We start from the raw sequence: 12,399 nt of genomic DNA on the forward strand, positions 1-12,399 counted from the left end.
CAGGAAATGAACGCTTCAACATAGAAGAACGACATTTGGGGAACCAAGTCGCCTTAGTGTACTGATCATTACCTGAAAGTATCATCCAGTTTGGGTGAAAAAATATTTGCTGAGATTTCTGGAGATTCGTAACTTTTGGAAGCTTGGCATCCCCTTTCCATGAAAGTGTTTCTCGCCAGTCACTGCTTAGGGCTACATCAAGAGGAAACAAAACCTAGAGATAGAACGTGAAAGTACTTTACTGTGTCAAGTTTCAAGAAGCTAGCACAAACCGTGTTGGATTTAGAGTTCCAAATACATGTATCAATATAGGAGAAAACAGAGTGAAACCTAAAAATTCAAACTGTTACAGGAAATGAACGCTTCAACATAGAAGAACGACATTTGGGGAACCAAGTCGCCTTAGTGTACTGATCATTACCTGAAAGTATCATCCAGTTTGGGTGAAAAAATATTTGCTGAGATTTCTGGAGATTCGTAATTTTTGGAAGCTTGGCAACCCCTTTCCATGAAAGTGTTTCTCGCCAGTCACTGCTTAGGGCTACATCAAGAGGAAACAAAACATAGAGATAGAACTTGAAACTACTTTACTGTGTCAAGTTTCAAGAAGCTAGCACAAACCGTGTTGGATTTAGAGTTCCAAATACATCTATCAATATAGGAGAAAACAGAGTGAAACCTAAAAATTCAAAGTGTTACTGGAAATGAACGCTTCAACATAGAAGAACGACATTTGGGGAACCAAGTCGCCTTTGTGTACTGATCATTACCCGAAAGTATCATCCAGTTTGGGTGAAAAAATATTTGCTGAGATTTCTGGAGATTCGTAACTTTTGGAAGCTTGGCAACCTTTTTCCATGAAAGTGTTTCTCGCCAGTCACTGCTTAGGGCTACATCAAGAGGAAACAGAATATAGAGATAGAACGTGAAACTACTTTACTTTGTCAAGTTTCATGAAGCTAGCACAAACCGTGTTGGATTTAGAGTTCCAAATACATCTATCAATATAGGAGAAAACAGAGTGAAACCTAAAAATTCAAAGTGTTACTGGAAATGAACGCTTCAACATAGAAGAATGACATTTGGGGAACCAAGTCGCCTTCGTGTACTGATCATTACCTGAAAGTATCATCCAGTTTGGGTGAAAAAATATTTGCTGAGATTTCTGGAGATTCGTAATTTTTGGAAGCTTGGCAACCCCTCTCCATGAAAGTGGTTCTCGCCAGTCACTGCTTAGGGCTACAGCAAGAGGAAACAAAACATAGAGATAGAACGTGAAACTACTTTACTGTGTCAAGTTTCAAGAAGCTAGCACAAACCGTGTTGGATTTAGAGTTCCAAATACATCTATCAATATAGGAGAAAACAGAGTGAAACCTAAAAATTCAAACTGTTACTGGAAATGAACGCTTCAACATAGAAGAACGAACTTTGGGGAACCAAGTCGCCTTAGTGTACTGATCATTACCTGAGAGTTTCATCCAGTTTTGGTGAAAAAATATTTGCTGAGATTTCTGGAGATTCGTAATTTTTGGAAGCTTGGCAACCCCTCTCCATGAAAGTGGTTCTCGCCAGTCACTGCTTAGGGCTACAGCAAGAGGAAACAAAACCTAGAGATAGAACGTGAAACTACTTTACTGTGTCAAGTTTCAAGAAGCTAGCACAAACCGTGTTGGATTTAGAGTTCCAAATACATGTATCAATATAGGAGAAAACAGAGTGAAACCTAAAAATTCAAACTGTTACAGGAAATGAACGCTTCAACATAGAAGAACGACATTTGGGGAACCAAGTCGCCTTAGTGCACTGATCATTACCTGAAAGTATCATCCAGTTTGGGTGAAAAAACATTTGCTGAGATTTCTGGAGATTCGTAATTTTTGGAAGCTTTCAACCCCTTTCCATGAAAGTGTTTCTCGCCAGTCACTGCTTAGGGCTACATCAAGAGGAAACAAAACATAGAGATAGAACTTGAAACTACTTTACTGTGTCAAGTTTCAAGAAGCTAGCACAAACCGTGTTGGATTTAGAGTTCCAAATACATCTATCAATATAGGAGAAAACAGAGTGAAACCTAAAAATTCAAACTGTTACTGGAAATGAACGCTTCAACATAGAAGAACGAACTTTGGGGAACCAAGTCGCCTTAGTGTACTGATCATTACCTGAAGGTATCATCCAGTTTGGGTGAAAAAATATTTGCTGAGATTTCTGGAGATTCGTAATTTTTGGAAGCTTGGCAACCCCTCTCCATGAAAGTGGTTCTCGCCAGTCACTGCTTAGGGCTACAGCAAGAGGAAACAAAACCTAGAGATAGAACGTGAAACTACTTTACTGTGTCAAGTTTCAAGAAGCTAGCACAAACAGTGTTGGATTTAGAGTTCCAAATACATGTATCAATATAGGAGAAAACAGAGTGAAACCTAAAAATTCAAACTGTTACTGGAAATGAACGCTTCAACATATAAGAACGAAATTTGGGGAACCAAGTCGCCTACGTGTACTGATCATTACCTGAAAGTATCATCCAGTTTGGGTGAAAAAATATTTGCTGAGATTTCTGGAGATTCGTAACTTTTGTAAGCTTGGCATCCCCTTTCCATGAAAGTGTTTCTCGCCAGTCACTGCTTAGGGCTACATCAAGAGGAAACAAAACCTAGAGATAGAACGTGAAAGTACTTTACTGTGTCAAGTTTCAAGAAGCTAGCACAAACCGTGTTGGATTTAGAGTTCCAAATACATGTATCAATATAGGAGAAAACAGAGTGAAACCTAAAAATTCAAACTGTTACAGGAAATGAACGCTTCAACATAGAAGAACGACATTTGGGGAACCAAGTCGCCTTAGTGTACTGATCATTACCTGAAAGTATCATCCAGTTTGGGTGAAAAAATATTTGCTGAGATTTCTGGAGATTCGTAATTTTTGGAAGCTTGGCAACCCCTTTCCATGAAAGTGTTTCTCGCCAGTCACTGCTTAGGGCTACATCAAAGGAAACAAAACATAGAGATAGAACTTGAAACTACTTTACTGTGTCAAGTTTCAAGAAGCTAGCACAATCCGTGTTGGATTTAGAGTTCCAAATACATCTATCAATATAGGAGAAAACAGAGTGAAACCTAAAAATTCAAAGTGTTACTGGAAATGAACGCTTCAACATAGAAGAACGACATTTGGGGAACCAAGTCGCCTTCGTGTACTGATCATTACCTGAAAGTATCATCCAGTTTGGGTGAAAAAATATTTGCTGAGATTTCTGGAGATTCGTAATTTTTGGAAGCTTGGCAACCCCTCTCAATGAAAGTGGTTCTCGCCAGTCACTGCTTAGGGCTACAGCAAGAGGAACCAAAACATAGAGATAGAACGTGAAACTACTTTACTGTGTCAAGTTTCAAGAAGTTAGCACAAACCGTATTGGATTTAGAGTTCCAAATACATGTATCAATATAGGAGAAAACAGAGTGAAACCTAAAAATTCAAACTGTTACAGGAAATGAACGCTTCAACAAAGAAGAACGACATTTGGGGAACCAAGTCACCTTAGTGTACTGATCATTACCTGAAAGTATCATCCAGTTTGGGTGAAAAAAGATTTGCTGAGATTTCTGGAGATTCGTAACTTTTGGAAGCTTGGCAACCCCTCTCCATGAAAGTGGTCCTCGCCAGTCACTGCTTAGGGCTACAGCAAGAGGAAACAAAACATAGAGATAGAACGTGAAACTACTTTACTGTGTCAAGTTTCAAGAAGCTAGCACAAACCGTGTTGGATTTAGAGTTCCAAATACATCTATCAATATAGGAGAAAACAGAGTGAAACCTAAAAATTCAAAGTGTTACTGGAAATGAACGCTTCAACATAGAAGAACGACATTTGGGGAACCAAGTCTCCTTCGTGTACTGATCATTACCTGAAAGTATCATCCAGTTTGGGTGAAAAAATATTTGCTGAGATTTCTGGAGATTCGTAATTTTTGGAAGCTTGGCAACCCCTTTCCATGAAAGTGTTTCTCGCCAGTCACTGCTTAGGGCTACATCAAGAGGAAACAAAACATAGAGATAGAACGTGAAACTACTTTACTGTGTCAAGTTTCAAGAAGCTAGCACAAACCGTGTTGGATTTAGAGTTCCAAATACATGTATCAATATAGGAGAAAACAGAGTGAAACCTAAAAATTCAAACTGTTACAGGAAATGAACGCTTCAACATAGAAGAACGACATTTGGGGAACCAAGTCGCCTTAGTGTACTGATCATTACCTGAAAGTATCATCCAGTTTGGGTGAAAAAATATTTGCTGAGATTTCTGGAGATTCGTAATTTTTGGAAGCTTGGCAACCCCTTTCCATGAAAGTGTTTCTCGCCAGTCACTGCTTAGGGCTACATCAAGAGGAAACAAAACATAGAGATAGAACTTGAAACTACTTTACTGTGTCAAGTTTCAAGAAGCTAGCACAAACCGTGTTGGATTTAGAGTTCCAAATACATCTATCAATATAGGAGAAAACAGAGTGAAACCTAAAAATTCAAACTGTTACTGGAAATGAACGCTTCAACATAGAAGAACGAACTTTGGGGAACCAAGTCGCCTTAGTGTACTGATCATTACCTGAGAGTATCATCCAGTTTGGGTGAAAAAATATTTGCTGAGATTTCTGGAGTTTCGTAATTTTTGGAAGCTTGGCAACCCCTCTCCATGAAAGTGGTTCTCGCCAGTCACTGCTTAGGGCTACAGCAAGAGGAAACAAAACCTAGAGATAGAACGTGAAACTACTTTACTGTGTCAAGTTTCAAGAAGCTAGCACAAACCGTTTTGGATTTAGAGTTCCAAATACATGTATCAATATAGGAGAAAACAGAGTGAAACCTAAAAATTCAAACTGTTACAGGAAATGAACGCTTCAACATATAAGAACGAAATTTGGGGAACCAAGTCGCCTACGTGTACTGATCATTACCTGAAAGTATCATCCAGTTTGGGTGAAAAAATATTTGCTGAGATTTCTGGAGATTCGTAACTTTTGTAAGCTTGGCATCCCCTTTCCATGAAAGTGTTTCTCGCCAGTCACTGCTTAGGGCTACATCAAGAGGAAACAAAACCTAGAGATAGAACGTGAAAGTACTTTTCTGTGTCAAGTTTCAAGAAGCTAGCACAAACCGTGTTGGATTTAGAGTTCCAAATACATGTATCAATATAGGAGAAAACAGAGTGAAACCTAAAAATTCAAACTGTTACAGGAAATGAACGCTTCAACATAGAAGAACGACATTTGGGGAACCAAGTCGCCTTAGTGTACTGATCATTACCTGAAAGTATCATCCAGTTTGGGTGAAAAAATATTTGCTGAGATTTTTGGAGATTCGTAATTTTTGGAAGCTTGGCAACCCCTTTCCATGAAAGTGTTTCTCACCAGTCACTGCTTAGGGCTACATCAAGAGGAAACAAAACCTAGAGATAGAACGTGAAACTACTTTACTGTGTCAAGTTTCAAGAAACTAGCACAAACCGTGTTGGATTTAGAGTTCCAAATACATCTATCAATATAGGAGAAAACAGAGTGAAACCTAAAAATTCAAAGTGTTACTGGAAATGAACGCTTCAACATAGAAGAACGAAATTTGGGGAACCAAGTCGCCTTAGTGTACTGATCATTACCTGAAAGTATCATCCAGTTTGGGTGAAAAAATATTTGCTGAGATTTCTGGAGATTCGTAATTTTTGGAAGCTTGGCAACCCCTTTCCATGAAAGTGTTTCTCGCCAGTCACTGCTTAGGGCTACAGCAAGAGGAAACAAAACCTAGAGATAGAACGTGAAACTACTGTGTCAAGTTTCAAGAAGCTAGCACAAACCATGTTGGATTTAGAGTTCCAAATACATGTATCAATATAGGAGAAAACAGAGTGAAACCTAAAAATTCAAACTGTTACTGGAAATGAACGCTTCAACATAGAAGAACGAAACTTGGGGAACCAAGTCGCCTACGTGAACTGATCATTACCTGAAAGTATCATCCAGTTTGGGTTAAAAAATATTTGCTGAGATTTCTGGAGATTCGTAACTTTGGCAAGCTTGGCAACCCCTTTCCATGAAAGGGTTTCTCGCCAGTCACTGCTTAGGGCTACATTAAGAGGAAACAAAACCTAGAGATAGAACGTGAAAGTACTTTACTCTGTCAAGTTTCAAGAAGCTAGCACAAACCGTGTTGGATTTAGAGTTCCAAATACATGTATCAATATAGGAGAAAACAGAGTGAAACCTAAAAATTCAAACTGTTACTGGAAATGAACGCTTCAACATAGAAGAACGAAATTTGGGGAACCAGGTCGCCTTCGTGTACTGATCATTACCTGAAAGTATCATCCAGTTTGGGTGAAAAAATATTTGCTGAGATTTCTGGAGATTCGTAATTTTTGGATGCTTGGCAACCCCTTTCCATGAAAGTGTTTCTCGCCAGTCACTGCTTAGGGCTACATCAAGAGGAAACAAAACATAGAGATAGAACGTGAAACTACTTTACTGTGTCAAGTTTCAAGAAGCTAGCACAAACCGTGTTGGATTTAGAGTTCCAAATACATGTATCAATATAGGAGAAAACAGAGTGAAACCTAAAAATTCAATCTGTTACAGGAAACGAACGCTTCAACAAAGAAGAACGACATTTGGGGAACCAAGTCGCCTTCGTGTACTGATCATTACCTGAAAGTATCATCCAGTTTGGCCGAAAAAGTATTTGCTGAGATTTCTGGAGATTCGTAATTTTTGGAAGCTTGGCAACCCCTTTCCATGAAAGTGTTTCTCGCCAGTCACTGCTTAGGGCTACATCAAGAGGAAACAAAACATAGAGATAGAACGTGAAACTACTTTATTGTGTCAAGTTTCAAGAAGCTAGCACAAACCGTGTTGGATTTAGAGTTCCAAATACATCTATCAATATAGGAGAAAACAGAGTGAATCCTAAAAATTCAAACTGTTACAGGAAATGAACGCTTCAACAAAGAAGAACGACATTTGGGGAACCAAGTCGCCTTAGTGTACTGATCATTACCTAAAAGTATCATCCAGTTTGGGTGAAAAAATATTTGCTGAGATTTCTGGAGATTCGTAATTTTTGGAAGCTTGGCAACCCCTTTCCATGAAAGTGTTTCTCGCCAGTCACTGCTTAGGGCTACATCAAGAGGAAACAAAACATAGAGAGAGAACTTTAAACTACTTTACTGTGTCAAGTTTCAAGAAGCTAGCACAAACCGTGTTGGATTTAGAGTTCCAAATACATCTATCAATATAGGAGAAAACAGAGTGAATCCTAAAAATTCAAACTGTTACTGGAAATGAACGCTTCAACATAGAAGAACGAAATTTGGGGAACCAAGTCGCCTTAGTGTACTGATCATTACCTGAAAGTATCATCCAGTTTGGGTGAAAAAATATTTGCTGAGATTTTTGGAGATTCGTAATTTTTGGAAGCTTGGCAACCCCTCTCCATGAAAGTGGTTCTCGCCAGTCACTGCTTAGGGCTACAGCAAGAGGAAACAAAACATAGAGATAGAACGTGAAACTACTTTACTGTATCAAGTTTCAAGATGCTAGCACAAACCGTGTTGGATTTAGAGTTCCAAATACATGTATCAATATAGGAGAAAACAGAGTGAAACCTAAAAATTCAAACTGTTACTGGAAATGAACGCTTCAACATAGAAGAACGAACTTTGGGGAACCAAGTCGCCTTAGTGTACTGATCATTACCTGAAAGTATCATCCAGTTTGGGTGAAAAAAGATTTGCTGAGATTTCTGGAGATTCGTAATTTTTGGAAGCTTGGCAACCCCTCTCCGTGAAAGTGGTTCTCGCCAGTCACTGCTTAGGGCTACATCAAGAGGAAACAAAACATAGAGAGAGAACGTGAAACTACTTTACTGTGTCAAGTTTCAAGAAGCTAGCACAAACCGTGTTGGATTTAGAGTTCCAAATACATCTATCAATATAGGAGAAAACAGAGTGAAACCTAAAAATTCAAACTGTTACTGGAAATGAACGCTTCAACATAGAAGAACGACATTTGGGGAACCAAGTCGCCTTCGTGTACTGATCATTACCTGAAAGTATCATCCAGTTTGGGTGAAAAAATATTTGCTGAGATTTCTGGAGATTCGTAATTTTTGGAAGCTTGGCAACCCCTCTCTATGAAAGTGGTTCTCGCCAGTCACTGCTTAGGGCTACAGCAAGAGGAAACAAAACATAGAGATAGAACGTGAAACTATTTTACTGTATCAAGTTTCAAGAAGCTAGCACAAACCGTGTTGGATTTAGAGTTCCAAATACATCTATCAACATAGGAGAAAACAGAGTGAAATCTAAAAATTCAAACTGTTACTGCAAATGAACGCTTCAACATAGAAGAACGAACTTTGGGGAACCAAGTCGCCTTCGTGTACTGATCATTACCTGAAAGTATCATCCAGTTTGGGTGAAAAAATATTTGCTGAGATTTCTGGAGATTCGTAATTTTTGGAAGCTTGGCAACCCCTTTCCATGAAAGTGTTTCTCGCCAGTCACTGCTTAGGGCTACATCAAGAGGAAACAAAACATAGAGCTAGAACGTGAAACTACTTTACTGTGTCAAGTTTCAAGAAGTTAGCACAAACCGTATTGGATTTAGAGTTCCAAATACATGTACCAATATAGGAGAAAACAGAGTGAAACCTAAAAATTCAAACTGTTACAGGAAATGAACGCTTCAACAAAGAAGAACGACATTTGGGGAACCAAGTCGCCTTAGTGTACTGATCATTACCTGAAAGTATCATCCAGTTTGGGTGAAAAAAGATTTGCTGAGATTTCTGGAGATTCGTAACTTTTGGAAGCTTGGCAACCCCTCTCCATGAAAGTGGTCCTCGCCAGTCACTGCTTAGGGCTACAGCAAGAGGAAACAAAACATAGAGATAGAACGTGAAACTACTTTACTGTGTCAAGTTTCAAGAAGCTAGCACAAACCGTGTTGGATTTAGAGTTCCAAATACATCTATCAATATAGGAGAAAACAGAGTGAAACCTAAAAATTCAAAGTGTTACTGGAAATGAACGCTTCAACATAGAAGAACGACATTTGGGGAACCAAGTCGCCTTCGTGTACTGATCATTACCTGAAAGTATCATCCAGTTTGGGTGAAAAAATATTTGCTGAGATTTCTGGAGATTCGTAACTTTTGGAAGCTTGGCAACCTTTTTCCATGAAAGTGTTTCTCGCCAGTCACTGCTTAGGGCTACATCAAGAGGAAACAGAATATAGAGATAGAACGTGAAACTACTTTACTTTGTCAAGTTTCATGAAGCTAGCACAAACCGTGTTGGATTTAGAGTTCCAAATACATCTATCAATATAGGAGAAAACAGAGTGAAACCTAAAAATTCAAAGTGTTACTGGAAATGAACGCTTCAACATAGAAGAATGACATTTGGGGAACCAAGTCGCCTTCGTGTACTGATCATTACCTGAAAGTATCATCCAGTTTGGGTGAAAAAATATTTGCTGAGATTTCTGGAGATTCGTAATTTTTGGAAGCTTGGCAACCCCTCTCCATGAAAGTGGTTCTCGCCAATCACTGCTTAGGGCTACAGCAAGAGGAAACAAAACATAGAGATAGAACGTGAAACTACTTTACTGTGTCAAGTTTCAAGAAGCTAGCACAAACCGTGTTGGATTTAGAGTTCCAAATACATCTATCAATATAGGAGAAATCAGAGTGAAACCTAAAAATTCAAACTGTTACTGGAAATGAACGCTTCAACATAGAAGAACGAACTTTGGGGAACCAAGTCGCCTTAGTGTACTGATCATTACCTGAAAGTATCATCCAGTTTGGGTGAAAAAATATTTGCTGAGATTTCTGGAGATTCGTAATTTTTGGAAGCTTGGCAACCCCTTTCCATGAAAGTGTTTCTCGCCAGTCACTGCTTAGGGCTACATCAAGAGGAAACAAAACATAGAGATAGAACGTGAAACTACTTTACTGTGTCAAGTTTCAAGAAGCTAGCACAAACCGTGTTGGATTTAGAGTTCCAAATACATGTATCAATATAGGAGAAAACAGAGTGAAACCTAACAATTCAAACTGTTACTGGAAATGAACGCTTCAACATAGAAGAACGAACTTTGGGGAACCAAGTCGCCTTAGTGTACTGATCATTACCTGAAAGTATCATCCAGTTTGGGTGAAAAAATATTTGCTGAGATTTCTGGAGATTCGTAATTTTTGGAAGCTTGGCAACCCCTTTCCATGAAAGTGTTTCTCGCCAGTCACTGCTTAGGGCTACATCAAGAGGAAACAAAACATAGAGATAGAACTTGAAACTACTTTACTGTGTCAAGTTTCAAGAAGCTAGCACAAACCGTGTTGGATTTAGAGTTCCAAATACATCTATCAATATAGGAGAAAACAGAGTGAAACCTAAAAATTCAAACTGTTACTGGAAATGAACGCTTCAACATAGAAGAACGAACTTTGGGGAACCAAGTCGCCTTAGTGTACTGATCATTACCTGAGAGTATCATCCAGTTTGGGTGAAAAAATATTTGCTGAGATTTCTGGAGTTTCGTAATTTTTGGAAGCTTGGCAACCCCTCTCCATGAAAGTGGTTCTCGCCAGTCACTGCTTAGGGCTACAGCAAGAGGAAACAAAACCTAGAGATAGAACGTGAAACTACTTTACTGTGTCAAGTTTCAAGAAGCTAGCACAAACCGTGTTGGATTTAGAGTTCCAAATACATGTATCAATATAGGAGAAAACAGAGTGAAACCTAAAAATTCAAACTGTTACAGGAAATGAACGCTTCAACATATAAGAACGAAATTTGGGGAACCAAGTCGCCTACGTGTACTGATCATTACCTGAAAGTATCATCCAGTTTGGGTGAAAAAATATTTGCTGAGATTTCTGGAGATTCGTAACTTTTGTAAGCTTGGCATCCCCTTTCCATGAAAGTGTTTCTCGCCAGTCACTGCTTAGGGCTACATCAAGAGGAAACAAAACCTAGAGATAGAACGTGAAACTACTTTACTGTGTCAAGTTTCAAGAAGCTAGCACAAACCGTGTTGGATTTAGAGTTCCAAATACATCTATCAATATAGGAGAAAACAGAGTGAAACCTAAAAATTCAAAGTGTTACTGGAAATGAACGCTTCAACATAGAAGAACGAAATTTGGGGAACCAAGTCGCCTTAGTGTACTGATCATTACCTGAAAGTATCATCCAGTTTGGGTGAAAAAATATTTGCTGAGATTTCTGGAGATTCGTAATTTTTGGAAGCTTGGCAACCCCTTTCCATGAAAGTGTTTCTCGCCAGTCACTGCTTAGGGCTACAGCAAGAGGAAACAAAACCTAGAGATAGAACGTGAAACTACTGTGTCAAGTTTCAAGAAGCTAGCACAAACCATGTTGGATTTAGAGTTCCAAATACATGTATCAATATAGGAGAAAACAGAGTGAAACCTAAAAATTCAAACTGTTACTGGAAATGAACGCTTCAACATAGAAGAACGAAACTTGGGGAACCAAGTCGCCTACGTGAACTGATCATTACCTGAAAGTATCATCCAGTTTGGGTTAAAAAATATTTGCTGAGATTTCTGGAGATTCGTAACTTTGGCAAGCTTGGCAACCCCTTTCCATGAAAGTGTTTCTCGCCAGTCACTGCTTAGGGCTACATTAAGAGGAAACAAAACCTAGAGATAGAACGTGAAAGTACTTTACTCTGTCAAGTTTCAAGAAGCTAGCACAAACCGTGTTGGATTTAGAGTTCCAAATACATGTATCAATATAGGAGAAAACAGAGTGAAACCTAAAAATTCAAACTGTTACTGGAAATGAACGCTTCAACATAGAAGAACGAAATTTGGGGAACCAGGTCGCCTTCGTGTACTGATCATTACCTGAAAGTATCATCCAGTTTGGGTGAAAAAATATTTGCTGAGATTTCTGGAGATTCGTAATTTTTGGATGCTTGGCAACCCCTTTCCATGAAAGTGTTTCTCGCCAGTCACTGCTTAGGGCTACATCAAGAGGAAACAAAACATAGAGCTAGAACGTGAAACTACTTTACTGTGTCAAGTTTCAAGAAGCTAGCACAAACCGTGTTGGATTTAGAGTTCCAAATACATGTATCAATATAGGAGAAAACAGAGTGAAACCTAAAAATTCAATCTGTTACAGGAAACGAACGCTTCAACAAAGAAGAACGACATTTGGGGAACCAAGTCGCCTTCGTGTACTGATCATTACCTGAAAGTATCATCCAGTTTGGCCGAAAAAGTATTTGCTGAGATTTCTGGAGATTCGTAATTTTTGGAAGCTTGGCAACCCCTTTCCATGAAAGTGTTTCTCGCCAGTCACTGCTTAGGGCTAC

Source organism: Spermophilus citellus (assembly GCF_964194105.1).
Source record: "Spermophilus citellus genome assembly, chromosome: 10".
Classification (NCBI taxonomy): Eukaryota; Metazoa; Chordata; class Mammalia; order Rodentia; family Sciuridae; genus Spermophilus; species Spermophilus citellus.